This window comes from Vitis riparia, chromosome 14 (assembly GCF_004353265.1).
Source record: "Vitis riparia cultivar Riparia Gloire de Montpellier isolate 1030 chromosome 14, EGFV_Vit.rip_1.0, whole genome shotgun sequence".
Classification (NCBI taxonomy): domain Eukaryota; kingdom Viridiplantae; phylum Streptophyta; class Magnoliopsida; order Vitales; family Vitaceae; genus Vitis; species Vitis riparia.
In genome coordinates this window covers 29,435,260-29,448,509 of record NC_048444.1, presented here as the reverse complement: position 1 = coordinate 29,448,509, position 13,250 = coordinate 29,435,260, and positions in this window count along the sequence as shown.

Sequence of the window (13,250 nt, the reverse complement as noted above, 5' to 3'; positions counted from 1 at the left end):
CCATGCATCAAGCCTTCAGCACCTCAGCCAACTGCTGCTAGTTGACCTGGTCCCCTGCTGCTCCAGCTAGCTGCCACTGACTAGCTGACCAGCTACCTTGTCTTGAGCCCATCTCCTCAGCTGCTGGTGTGTCCTCCTAACAAGCTGCTGCCTTCCCCCAAAGGTGCCGCTTGTGACCGAGTGCTTCACCAACGTGCCTTGATCAAGGCTCTTTGAACTAGGCAGCATGCACGGACCAGCTTGACCAGGTCTGGTGCTTCAATGCAACGAGCCATGGCATTGCGCCCATGGCTGATCCCTTCTTGGTGCACAGGGCATTGCGCCCCTGTGCTGTGAGTTGGCATGTCGTGATGCGAGTCAGCTGCTGCCCCCACTAGACCATGGCGTTGCGCCCATGGCTTGCTCAGCTGGCTCACCGCACAAGGATTAGGCGCCCTCGTGCCTGCGCGGGGAGGAGGTAGGCTGCACTTGGCCCCGTGCCGTTGCGGCCACGGGGTGCACCCTCACATGTCGTTGAGCCCATGTGGGTGTGCGCTCGAGTGCCTTCCGTGTGTCCTAGGCACGCCCAAGGCCGTGCCATGGTGCCCCCTTGGTGCGCTCAAGATCCCCCTCGGCGCCCCTTGAGTCACCTACCCCCCCCTTAAAGAGCAATACGGGCCGTTTTCAAAGTTTCTCCAGGAGACATCAAAATGTCTGAGGAGACATAATGGAATTATTTAATAAATAAAATAATTTCCAATATTAACCCTCGACCCCCATCTGCACCCACTTCGTAGCCCACAAGTGTCTGGTGCGCGCCTGGTTTGCCCTTGGCGCGCGCGCGGTGCGCGTCTGGCTCGCCATTGGTGCGCGCGCGGTGCGTGTCTGGCTCGCCCGCGGTGCGCGCGCGGTGCGTGTTTGGCTCGCCCGTGGTGCGCGCGCGGTGCTTGTCAGACTTGACTTCTGCCTTCTCACTTATCATCTAGGGTTTGAACCACCAACCCTCTAGACCCTCCTTGCTTCACTGTCTAGGTCCTCATGGGTGCAAGGCCTACCCATGATCCTTTTCCTCCCTATTCGGGTCAAGTGGCTAAGGGGCTGACAAACCCACCCCCGCCTGCTGAAGTCGACGCCCTCGTCGACTTAGACTGCCAATAGGTCTGGACCTCCTTCTCAAACTGCCATAAAGTAACGTCTCTTTCCCATGTAGCATCTGCTTCTGAAGTGCCCTTCCACTGAACCAAGAAATCGGTTCGCCGATTCTTTCTGCTATGTCCCATGGTTCTATGATCCAGGATTGTCTCTATCTCACGATCAAATTGCTTCATGACCAAGGGAGGTGCCCGTCTGGTCTGCACTCTCTCAGCATCCAAGTCTTCATGGTAAGGCTTCAGAAAACTCACATGGAATGTTGGGTGAAGCTTTAGCCTCTCAGGTAGCTGCAACATGTAGGCCACCTGCCCAACTCGTTTGATCACTTCGAATGGTCCATCATACTTAGGAATCAAACCCCTCTGTCTTGTCTTGCTACTGATCTTCTTCCAGATCTGAGGAGTCAATTTCAGGAGGACCTTGTCCCCAACCTGAAATTCTAAGGGTCTCCGATTCCGATCTGCATACTTCTTCATGCGTCTAGCTGCCTTCTCTAGACTGTCCCGGGCTTCATCAAACATCTCCTGCCGGGATTGAGCCATCTTGTAAGCTGCAGGATTATTACCTCCAGTCCTCTGCTTAGCCACCTCCAAAGGCATCCGTGGCTATACCCCAATAGCCAGCTCAAAGGGACTCATCCCTGTTGCTGAGCTCCTCTGCAAGTTGTAGCACAACTGGGCAGTGTCCATCAAATCCACCCAATTCTTTTGAGTCGCTGTCACATAATGCCTTAGGTACTCTTCCAGCAAAGCATTGATCCTCTCAGTCTGCCCATCAGTCTGAGGGTGGTTGGCTATGGAAAACTTCAACTCCGAACCCAAGAGTCTGAACAGCTCAACCCAAAATCTACCTGTGAATCTTGCGTCTCGATCATTGACTATGTCTTTAGGTAGTCCAAAATGTTTGACAACGTTGCTGAAGAACAACTTAGCCGCCTCCTCCGCAGGGCAAGCATCAGGAGCAGGTATAAAAACAGCATACTTGGAAAATCTATCTACAACAACAAAGATAGATTTAAAATCACGAACCTTTGGAAATCCAGTGATGAAGTCCATAGAAATATTCTCCCAAGGTTTCTCTAGAACAGGGAGGGGCTGCAGCAACCCAGCAGCCTTTCTTCTTTCAGTCTTGTCCATCTGACAGACTAAGCAAGACTTCACATATGCTTCCACATCTTCACCCATCTTAGGCCAATAGTAGGATCTAGCTAGCAATGCTAGAGTCCTCTCTTCACCGGGATGGCCTGCCCACCTTGCATCATGGGTTTCCCGAAGTAGTTCCTTCCTTAAGTGGCCCACAGGAACATACCATCTTCCTCCTTTAGCCACAAGGAGGTCTCCCTCTAGCCAATACCTTCTGATCACGCCTTCCTTGACTTGCTGTTTCAGCTTATCATAAGCAGGATCATGCTCTGCAGCCTGCTTGATTTTCTCATTGAAGTCAGAGATGACTTCTGAGAGGGCAGTGATGTAGGCTATTACCTCCTTCCTACTCAAGGCATCAGCCACTGTGTTATGCCTTCCTGGTTGATGCAGCCACTCAAACTTGAAGTCGGCCAGGAACTCTTGCCATCGTGCTTGTCTGGGGCTTAACTTCTTCTGGGTCTTGAAGAAGGTGTTGGCCACATTGTCAGTGACCACTGTGAAGATGCTTCCCAACAAATAATGTCTCCACTGCTGCAGGCAGTGAACCACAGCCGTCATCTCCTTCTCATGGGTGGAGTACCTCTGCTCGACATTGTTCAGCTTCCGGCTTTCAAATGCAACAGGGTGCCCTTCCTGCACCAAGACTCCTCCCAAAGCCCTATCCGAGGCATCTGTCTGGACTTCAAAAGGTAAGTCCAAGTCAGGCAAACGCAGCACAGGCTCAGTGGAGATGGCCTTCTTCAAGCCTTCAAAGGCTGTTTGACACTGAAGGCTCCAATTCCACTGGTTGTCCTTCTTCAGCAGGTCAGTAAGGGGAGACACCACCTTTGAATACCCCTTGATGAACCTTCTGTAATAGTTGGCCAAGCCAAGGAAGGACCGCAGCTCAGTCACTTTGGTAGGGGCTGACCACTCCATTATAGCCTGCACCTTGCCCTTGTCCATCTTGATCAGGCCTGCACTGATCTTGTGCCCAAGAAAGGTAATCTCCTCCTGAGCGAACTCGCACTTTTCTGGCTTTACATAAAGCCTGTTCTCCCTCAATCTCTGAAACACCAATCTCAAGTGCTTCTCATGTTCTATTAGAGACTTACTGTAAACCACTATGTCATCTAGATACACTACCACAAATGCATCTAAGTAGTCAAATAGAACATCATTCATTAGGTTACAGAATGTAGCAGGGGCATTAGTTAATCCAAAGGGCATTACCAAAAACTCGTATGATCCATACCGAGTTACACAAGTGGTCTTTGCCTCGTCTCCTGCTGCAATTCGAACCTGCCAGTAGCCCGATCTCAGATCCAGCTTGGTGAAGTAGGAGGCTTTTGACAGTCTGTCAAACAGCTCAGCAGCCAAGGGGATCGGGTACTTGTTCTTGATGGTCACCTTATTGAGGGCTCTGTAGTCCACACACATGCGGAGTGAGCCATCGTGCTTCTTATGGAACAGCACAGGTGCACCATAGGGAGCCCTTGAAGGTTGGATCAGACCTGCATCCAACAACTCCTTCAACTGTTTTCGCAACTCCAGCAACTCTGCAGGAGGCATCCGATAAGGGGCTTGAGCAGGGGCCTTTGTTCCAGGCAGCAACTCGATCTTGTGGTCAATAGGTCGCCGGGGAGGCAACTCCTTGGGGAGTTCTGCAGGCATCACGTCTTTGAACTCCTTGAGGATTTTGACCACTGAGTCAGGGACTTCCACTGACTGTCCCTCCTTGATCTCAATCAGGGTTGCAACATAGGTCTCTTGGCCCCTCTTTAGTCCCTTTTTCAACTGGATGGCAGACAGCATCTCGGGTTGGCTCTTGCCACCATCTTTTGCCTTCAAAGCCTGCACAAAGCAGGGCTGTCTCTCTTCCAACACCATCAGTCCCCCAAGATGAGGAATCAGGGCCACCTTAGCCCTCAAAAGAAAGTCCACACCAAGGATCAAATCAAAGTCATCCAAGGGTACACAAAGTAGGCTGCACATACCTTTCCAGTCACCAATTTGCATTGGGACATTCCTTGCTACCCCTTGGATCTTCTGAGCTTTGCTATTTACTGCTTTGATCCGACCGGTGTCTTCCTCCAGCTTCAGTCCCAACCTTACCGCTTCTTTGGTAGCCACAAAATTGTGAGTGGCACCACTGTCCACTAAGGCTTTCACCTGCACCCCATTCACAATTGCATGAATATGCATAAGGGACTTCTGGACTGGGGTCTCACCATGAATCACGTTCAGGAGCTGCAACGGATTGACTCTAGGAGGTGTCTCTGGGTCAGTATCTCCCTTGTCGTCTGCAGTCACAAGAGCAGAGAGTTTTTCTCTCTTGGGACAATCCTTGGCTCGGTGAGGGCCATTGCAGATGAAGCATCCCATCATTCGGGTGGTCTGCTGCACAACCTTGGTGGTCTTCTCCACTGGTTTTCCCCATGCAGCAGGTTTCTTGCCTTGTTTCTTCCAATCAGACTTCTTAGAAGTCTTGCCCTCAGCCTTAGCCTTCTTGCTTCCCTCAGACTTGGGTCTTTGCATGGTGGGGATGGTGCCACTCATCTTGTAGTCCACCAGGCAATCTGCTGCAGCCATGGCAGCAGGGAGATCACGAACACCTTGCCTCCTTAGTTCCGTCTGCGCCCATCCTTGCAAGCCTGACATGAAATTAAAGAGCTTGTCCTCCTCTGACATGTTCTTTATGTCCAGCATCAAGGAACTGAACTCCTTGACGTACTCCCTCACAGATCCGGTGTGTCTAAGCCGTTTTAAGGCTTCTCGGGCCACCCAAGCAGTGTTGGTGGGGAGGAACTGATCTTTCAGTTCCTTCTTCAGAGTCTCCCAAGTGGTGATTTGGGGCCTTCCAAACTCTGCATCATCCTCCATCCTGGTCCGCCACCATAACTTGGCATCACCAGCCAAATACATGCTGGTGATGGACACCTTCTCGCCATCAGGAACACGAGCAGCTTTGAAGAACTGCTCCATGTCCCACAGGAAGTTCTCCAACTCCTTTGCGTTTCTGTTGCCGTTGAAGCCCTTAGGCTCTGGAACACGAACCTTGGAAGAAGGGGCTTCAGGGCTTGAAGAGGATCCCTGCAACACAGCCTTTTTAAGGACGACCATGTCTTCTCCGTATGACTGCAGGGTTTCCTTGAAACCATCCATTAGGGACTGCATCTCGGCCTTCAACCCACCAAGTTTCTCTTCAAAGAAACCATCATGGGATTCCAGCATATTCCTCTGCACATGAATTTCCCCCATGGCGTTTTCTGCCCACGAAGCCACAGAGCCTTCCTCACCTGGCCATTCTCCCAAAATTTCTTCAATCCGAGCCATTCTTTCCCGCAGGGCCTCCATTGCACTACCACCAGCCATCTCTGGTGCGGGCTCTGATACCAATTGTCACACCCTCGACTTTAGCCAAAAATTTTCACCTTGGATGTGCGGTGCTAAGGACCTTCCTTAGCCAACCTTCCTTCCCAGCACACTTCGAAAGCCAAAGCAAGCAAATAAGGAACCAGGCAACATGTAAAGAAACCAAAACCAGGAACAACAGATATACGGGAACCTTCCCAACTTGTATTAATTCTCAACTACAAGAATACAAAATTGTTCTCCCTGAGTCAGAGAGCAAACTTACACCCCTAAGCTTTCAGAGAACCCAACTCACAATTCTCTCCTTCCCTCTCTCTCTGCTCGTCTCAAGGATGCAGATGCCCTTTTAAAAGAGACACTGCTGCAGTTACAATTCGAATTTCAAAAATTCAAGCATGGAGCCAATTTGGGTGGTTATGCAACTGGCTGGAACCGCCCTGAACCGCCTTGCACAACCACCCACCCTCCAGGTCGTGGCCTGCTCGTGGACCACCTCCATGCATCAAGCCTTCAGCACCTCAGCCAACTGCTGCTAGTTGACCTGGTCCCCTGCTGCTCCAGCTAGCTGCCACTGACTAGCTGACCAGCTACCTTGTCTTGAGCCCATCTCCTCAGCTGCTGGTGTGTCCTCCTAACAAGCTGCTGCCTTCCCCCAAAGGTGCCGCTTGTGACCGAGTGCTTCACCAACGTGCCTTGATCAAGGCTCTTTGAACTAGGCAGCATGCACGGACCAGCTTGACCAGGTCTGGTGCTTCAATGCAACGAGCCATGGCATTGCGCCCATGGCTGATCCCTTCTTGGTGCACAGGACATTGCGCCCCTGTGCTGTGAGTTGGCATGTCGTGATGCGAGTCAGCTGCTGCCCCCACTAGACCATGGCGTTGCGCCCATGGCTTGCTCAACTGGCTCACCGCACAAGGATTAGGCGCCCTCGTGCCTGCGCGGGGAGGAGGTAGGCTGCACTTGGCCCCGTGCCGTTGCGGCCACGGGGTGCACCCTCACATGTCGTTGAGCCCATGTGGGTGTGCGCTCGAGTGCCTTCCGTGTGTCCTAGGCACGCCCAAGGCCGTGCCATGGTGCCCTCTTGGTGCGCTCAAGATCCCCCTCGGCGCCCCCTTGAGTCACCTACCCCCCCTTAAAGAGCAATACGGGCCGTTTTCAAAGTTTCTCCAGGAGACATCAAAATGTCTGAGGAGACATAATGGAATTATTTAATAAATAAAATAATTTCCAATATTAACCCTCGACCCCCATCTGCACCCACTTCGTAGCCCACAAGTGTCTGGTGCGCGCCTGGCTTGCCCTTGGTGCGCGTCTGGCTCACCATTGGTGCGCGCGCGGTGCGCGTCTGGCTCGCCCGCGGTGCGCGTCTGGCTCGCCCGCGGTGCGCGTCTGGCTCGCCCGTGGTGCGCGCGCGGTGCGTGTCTGGCTCGCCCGCGGTGCGCGCGCGGTGCGTGTTTGGCTCGCCCGTGGTGCGCGCGCGGTGCTTGTCAGACTTGACTTCTGCCTTCTCACTTATCATCTAGGGTTTGAACCACCAACCCTCTAGACCCTCCTTGCTTCACTGTCTAGGTCCTCATGGGTGCAAGGCCTACCCATGATCCTTTTCCTCCCTATTCGGGTCAAGTGGCTAAGGGGCTGACAGTGGGCCTATAAGGCTCAATTCCAATGGTGGTTGAGATGGTGACTTTTTTGCTGAACCAGGAGCAGTGGAGTTGGTAGCAGCTTGTGAGAGAAGAAAGGTTGGACGGAAAAGACATGGGTGAGTTTTCCGGAGAGGAGGAGCTGTAAGAAACAAAGACGGTTTGGGAGAGAAAGGAAAAACAAACAGAGATGGGAGATTTTTTTTAGAGAAAAATCTGGAAAGTTGGGTTTAGAAGAAAGAAACCAGCAGGGGGGTGAGGGGAGGAATAGAAGGAAGAAAAACAAAGCGCGAGGACCTTTATGTACGTTTGTTGTTTTTTTCCTTGCTTGTTTGCACTTCTTGCTTCGTTTTTCATCTTCTCATGTGGTTCCTGAACATTGTTGGTTTGTTTGGTGGTGAATGTGTGTTAATGCTTTGTTTTTCTCATATTTTCTTTTGATTCCCATACAAAGAAAATACCCATCCGGGTATTGCAGATTTTGATTTCTCTGGGAAAATTGGGGATTGGGTATTCGAGGTTTTTGGCTTCTCAAGGAAAACACGGAAGTGGGTTGTCAAGATTTGATTCCTGCCGGAAGTTTTTGAGTCTGTGATGTCGCCATTTCATCTGGGTATTGCATATTTTTGTTTTTGATGCAAAATTTAGTATTCGATTTTACAAATATAGATGGTGAATGAGACTTTGTTTTTTCTCTTTTGTTTCGTTTTCCCTGTTTGTTTGGGTGTCTCAAAGTTAATAATAACTAATAGACCAACAGTCACATCCAGATTGGATTTTCTATAGGTAGTTCCACAGTTGGCTATTGCCAGCCCCTTAGCCACTTGACCCGAATAGGGAGGAAAAGGCTCATGGGTAGGCCTTGCACCCATGAGAACCTAGACAAGGGAAGCAAGGAGGGTCTGGAGGTTTGGTGGTTCAAACCCCAGAAGATAAGTGAGAAGGCAGAAGTCAAGTCTGACAAGCACCGCGCGCGCACCACGGGCGAGCCAGACGCGCACCGCGGGCGAGCCAGACGCGCACCAAGGGCGAGCCAAGCGCGCACCGCGAGCGAGCCAGGCGCGCACCAGACACTTGTGGGCTACGAAGTGGGTGCAGATGGGGCCGAGGGTTAATATTGGAAATTATTTTATTTATTAAATAATTCCATTATGTCTCCTCAGACATTTTGATGTCTCCTGGAGAAACTTTGGAAACGGCCCGTATTGCTCTTTAAGGGGGGGGTAGGTGACTCAAGGGGGCGCCGAGGGGGATCTTGAGCGCACCAAGGGGGCACCATGGCATGGCCTTGGGCGTGCCTAGGACACACGGAAGGCACTCGAGCGCACACCCACATGGGCTCAACGACATGTGAGGGTGCACCCCGTGGCCGCAACGGCACGGGGCCAGGTGCAGCCTACCTCCTCCCCGCGCAGGCACGAGGGCGCCTAATCCTTGTGCGGTGAGCCAGCTGAGCAAGCCATGGGCGCAACGCCATGGTCTAGTGGGGCAGCAGCTGACTCGCATCATGATGACATGCCTACTCACAGCACAGGGGCGCAATGCCCTGTGCACCAAGAAGGGATCAGCCATGGGCGCAATGCCATGGTTCGTTGCTATGGAGCTAGCCAGACAGTGGGCTCAGCCATCAGTGTGGGAAAGGCACACTGAAGCACCAGACCTGGTCAAGCTGGTTCGCGCATGCTGCCTAGTCCAAAGAGCCTTGATCAAGGCACGTTGGTGAAGCACTCGGTCACAAGCGGCACCTTTGGGGAAAGGCAGCAGCTTGTTAGGAGGACTCACCAGCAGCTGAGGAGATGGGCTCGAGACAAGGTAGATGGTCAGCTAGTCAGTGGCAGCTAGCTGGAGCAGCAGGGGACCAGGTCAACAAGCAGCAGTTGGCTGAGGTGCTGAAGGCTTGATGCATGGAGGTGGTCCACGAGCAGGCCACGACCTGGAGGGTGGGTGGTTGTGCAAGGCGGTTCAGGGCGGTTCCAGCCAGTTGCATAACCACCCAAAATGGCTCCAAGCTTGAATTTTTGAAATTCGAATTGTAACTGCAGCAGTGTCTCTTTTAAAAGGGCACCTGCATCCTTGAGACGGGCAGAGAGGGGGAGATAATTGTGAGTTAGGATTCTCTGAAAGCTTAGGGGTGTAAGCTTGCTCTCTGACTCAGGGAGAACAATTTTGTAATCTTGTAGTTGAGAGTTAATACAAGTTGGGAAGGTTCCCGTATCTCTGTTGTCCCTGTTTTGGTTTCTTTGCTGTTGCCTAGTTCCTTATTTGTTTGCTTGGGGTTGCTTTGGTTTTCAAAGTGTGCTGGGAAGGAAGGTTGGCTAAGGAACGGTCCTTAGCATCGCACATCCAAGGTGAAAAATTTAGGCCAAAATCGAGGGTGTGACAATCCTTCATAAGGGTTTTTTTGGTGCAAATCCTTGAAGCATCCTGTTTATTTTAGGGCAGTGCCAGAATTCATTATGGGGTGTTATTAGTTTGGAAGAAAAATAAGGAATTTTGTGTACAGAGAACCATTACTTATTTCTTTCTTCCAATTTCTTTATATGATTTCTTCAAATCCTTTAAGAATCAAGGATTATAAGTCCTTTAATACATGAGTATATTGTATTGCATTCTTGGTAAAGATTAAGCGTTGTGAAGCAAGGAAACAATACAATTTTTTGTTTTATTTGGGGGTGTAAATTTGGAGGACCCACTTGCTGAAGATTTCACTTATGGGTTTTTCTCAAAACTTTAAATTTTAAATAATTTTCGAAACTCTAATTTTCAAAACTTTAATCTTCAAATAATTTTTTAAAATTCCAATTTCTAAATTTAATTTTTTAAAAACTTTCATTTTCAAATAATTCTTTAAAATTCCGTTTTTTTCAAATTTAATTTTCAAAACTCCGATTTCTTTCAAAATTAATTTTCAAAACTTCAATTCTTAAAAATAACTTTTCAAAATCCCAATTTTTTAAATTTAATTTTCAAAGTTTAATTTTCCAAAATTCCAATTTTTAAATCTAATTTCCAAAGTTCCCATTCTCGAATTATTTTCCAAAATTCCAATTTTCAATTTAATTTCCAAAACTCCAATTCTTAAATTTAATTTTCAAAACCCCAATTTTCAAATAATTTTAGAAAATAAATTTCCAAAATCCAATTTTTAATTTAATTTTTCAAAACTCTAGTTTTTAAGTTTAATTTTCAAAACTCCAATTTTTAAGTTTAATTTTCAAAACTTTAACTTTCCGAACTTTAATTATTTTCAAATTTAATTCTCAGAATTCCCATTTCCAAATATTTTTCTTAAAATTCCAATTTTTTAAATTTAATTTTCGAGACTTCAATTTTCAAATAAATTTCAAAACTCCAATTTTCTTTCAAATAGTTTTAATTCCACTCAATTTTTCAAATATTTTCAATTCACAAATTTTCTTTGACTTTCAAATAATCTTTTGTTTTCCTTGATTTTATTTAATAAGCATGAAGACAATTTTCATAATTTCAAAACAGTGGAATTTGTGAGATTAATTCATGCAAAATCAATTGGACTTTGGTGAGAGCTTTACATATAAGTTTTTTCTTCTGATTGTCAACTACTATAATTAATGAATATTGTTTGATCTTTGTCATGATATTTGACATGCATGCAATAATTTTATACTTAAGCTAACCTTGTTTTCATGATAGCGCACTATTATTTGCTGTTAAGGTACAATCTCATTCTCACTTTGCTTATTTTTATGCATGATTCGCTTTATTATTTTATTATTTCATTGGTATCCATTGATTTCATTATCAATTGTCACATTTATCTCGCCTTATTTAGTAGAGACTTTATTATAGGGCTTAGAGGGGTGTTACGGCTCACCACCGTACCTTCCTAATAGGTAACCTGACCCCCAGACCTGATTTTGGTTTTCCACAAACTGTTTTTTTCAAATAAGGAGTCACACTTAAGGTTTTTTTTTTTTTTTCCCTTTAAAAATAAAACAAAAATAAGTGCGCGACTCCAAGTCTTTTTCTAAAAAAATCATTTTTTCACAAATAAATAAAATAGAGAGTCACACCATCGAGTGAGAACGCATCATGCGAAAATGCAAGGTCCACGGTCTCCTAATTTGGTTTTTCAAATCCTTCTTCGAATTACTTACCTAATGAAAATCAAGTAGTTGAATTTGTCAATAGATCAACATTCGTAGTTGAGATTGGAGTTTGATTGAATTGAATTAACTAGATTATGTAAATATTGTTTTTCTTGAATTTTTTTTTAAAGAAGTTATGAAGACTTGGAAAGCATTTTTTACTAAGCATTCAAATGTTATGTTCCAAGATCAATCCAAATTTAAGTTGGACCAATCCAAGTTGCATTTTGCTGATGATATTTCATCGGTTGGATCAAGGGCTTTTTTCATTTAAAAACCCTAAAATTGCTTCCTGTTTTGTAAAGAGAATATCAAAGTCGCAATAGTCATCATTTTTTAGTTCTTTTTCCTTTCCTAAATTTGAGGTGTTTGGTTATAAAGAAAATCAAACTTTCTTATTGTTTTCCAAACCATTTTTAATAGAATTTTTTAGAAAAAAAATGTGTTGATTCCTTTCTTCATTCATCTCTTAATTTTGAAACTATTGGGTTTGGATAAAAATTCAATTTCTTCTTGTGTAAATTCAAGAAGTCGAGATCGAGTTTGGTGTAAACTCCAAGTGTACTTCAGAAGAAAAAGTTGTATAGTTGAAAGTGAAAGGTACTAGTCAAGTGGTACAAGAGAATTGGCAGGTTTGAGTAAGGTAAAATCTTGTATTCAATGTTTATTCTTTATAATGCACATTTTCAATCTATTGTAGGCCTTTAGTTTTATTTATTTAATGCTCATGATTTTAAGTTAAATAAAAGAACAATGGGATGATATATATATATATATATATATATATATATATATATATATATATATATGTTTTTTTGTTAAGTTATTTTAGAATTTTTTTGTACTTATTATTGGTAGAGATATTTTGTAGAAATGGAAATTTGAGTTTATTGAAAAAAATACCTGCACCCGCTTTGGGCCAAAGGGGGACATACGGCTTTAAATTACGTCTACTTGGTGAAGAGGAACCTCTACATATATAGTGTCAGAAACATTCTTCCCTATCCGATGTGGGACATCACAAAAAAGAAGAGAAAATTGTGAACAAGTCTAAAATTAGATAAGTATGCATTGGAATTGTTTTTAAAATTGTTCAAACAACACCAATTTACCTTCTCTGGGTGTAGAGATTCACCTTTCGCAATCCTTTAACAGCTTAAATTTCATCATCATATATTTTAAATAGCCTAAATTAAAAGTTGGATAGGCACCGAATGGAGCCTATCAGTTGGATTTGTGGTTGTTTGAGTGATTGATGCCTTTTGACGAAGGTGAAATTTGGACTGAGGAAATACATGTGATTGATTCATCTGTCATCCTTCTCCTAGAAGTCAAATGTTACAACCTAATCTCTTAAGTCTTATCCTCTCTATTCAGTGGTTGCTTAAGTCGCCTTCTTTTCTTCCCAGCAAATTAATAAAATATTAGAAAAATGAAAAAAAAACCATCATTCTAAGTGAGTTATCTTCTTGTCTTCTTGTGGAGGTTCTCTCTTTTGCCAGGTGACAGCTGTTGTTTCATTATTACTAAATTAAATAATATTTTTTATATAACTTGATGGCTTAACAACGTATAAAAATGTTATTCCATCTTTTGCTTCATCATTTATTTATATTCATTATTCTCAATTTATTGAAGGAAAATTAGAAAAATGTGTTCTAACTATATTTTCTTATTTATTGACCTCCTACCCAATGTTTAAAGAGGATTATCAATCAAATAAGTATTTGTTATTTAAGGTTACATACATTTTATCCCTTCAACATTTGGCATGTTTTATACTTTATCAACTCATATTCAAAATTCAATGTTTTGATTCTTAAATTTATTAAAATGTAATATTTTACCTT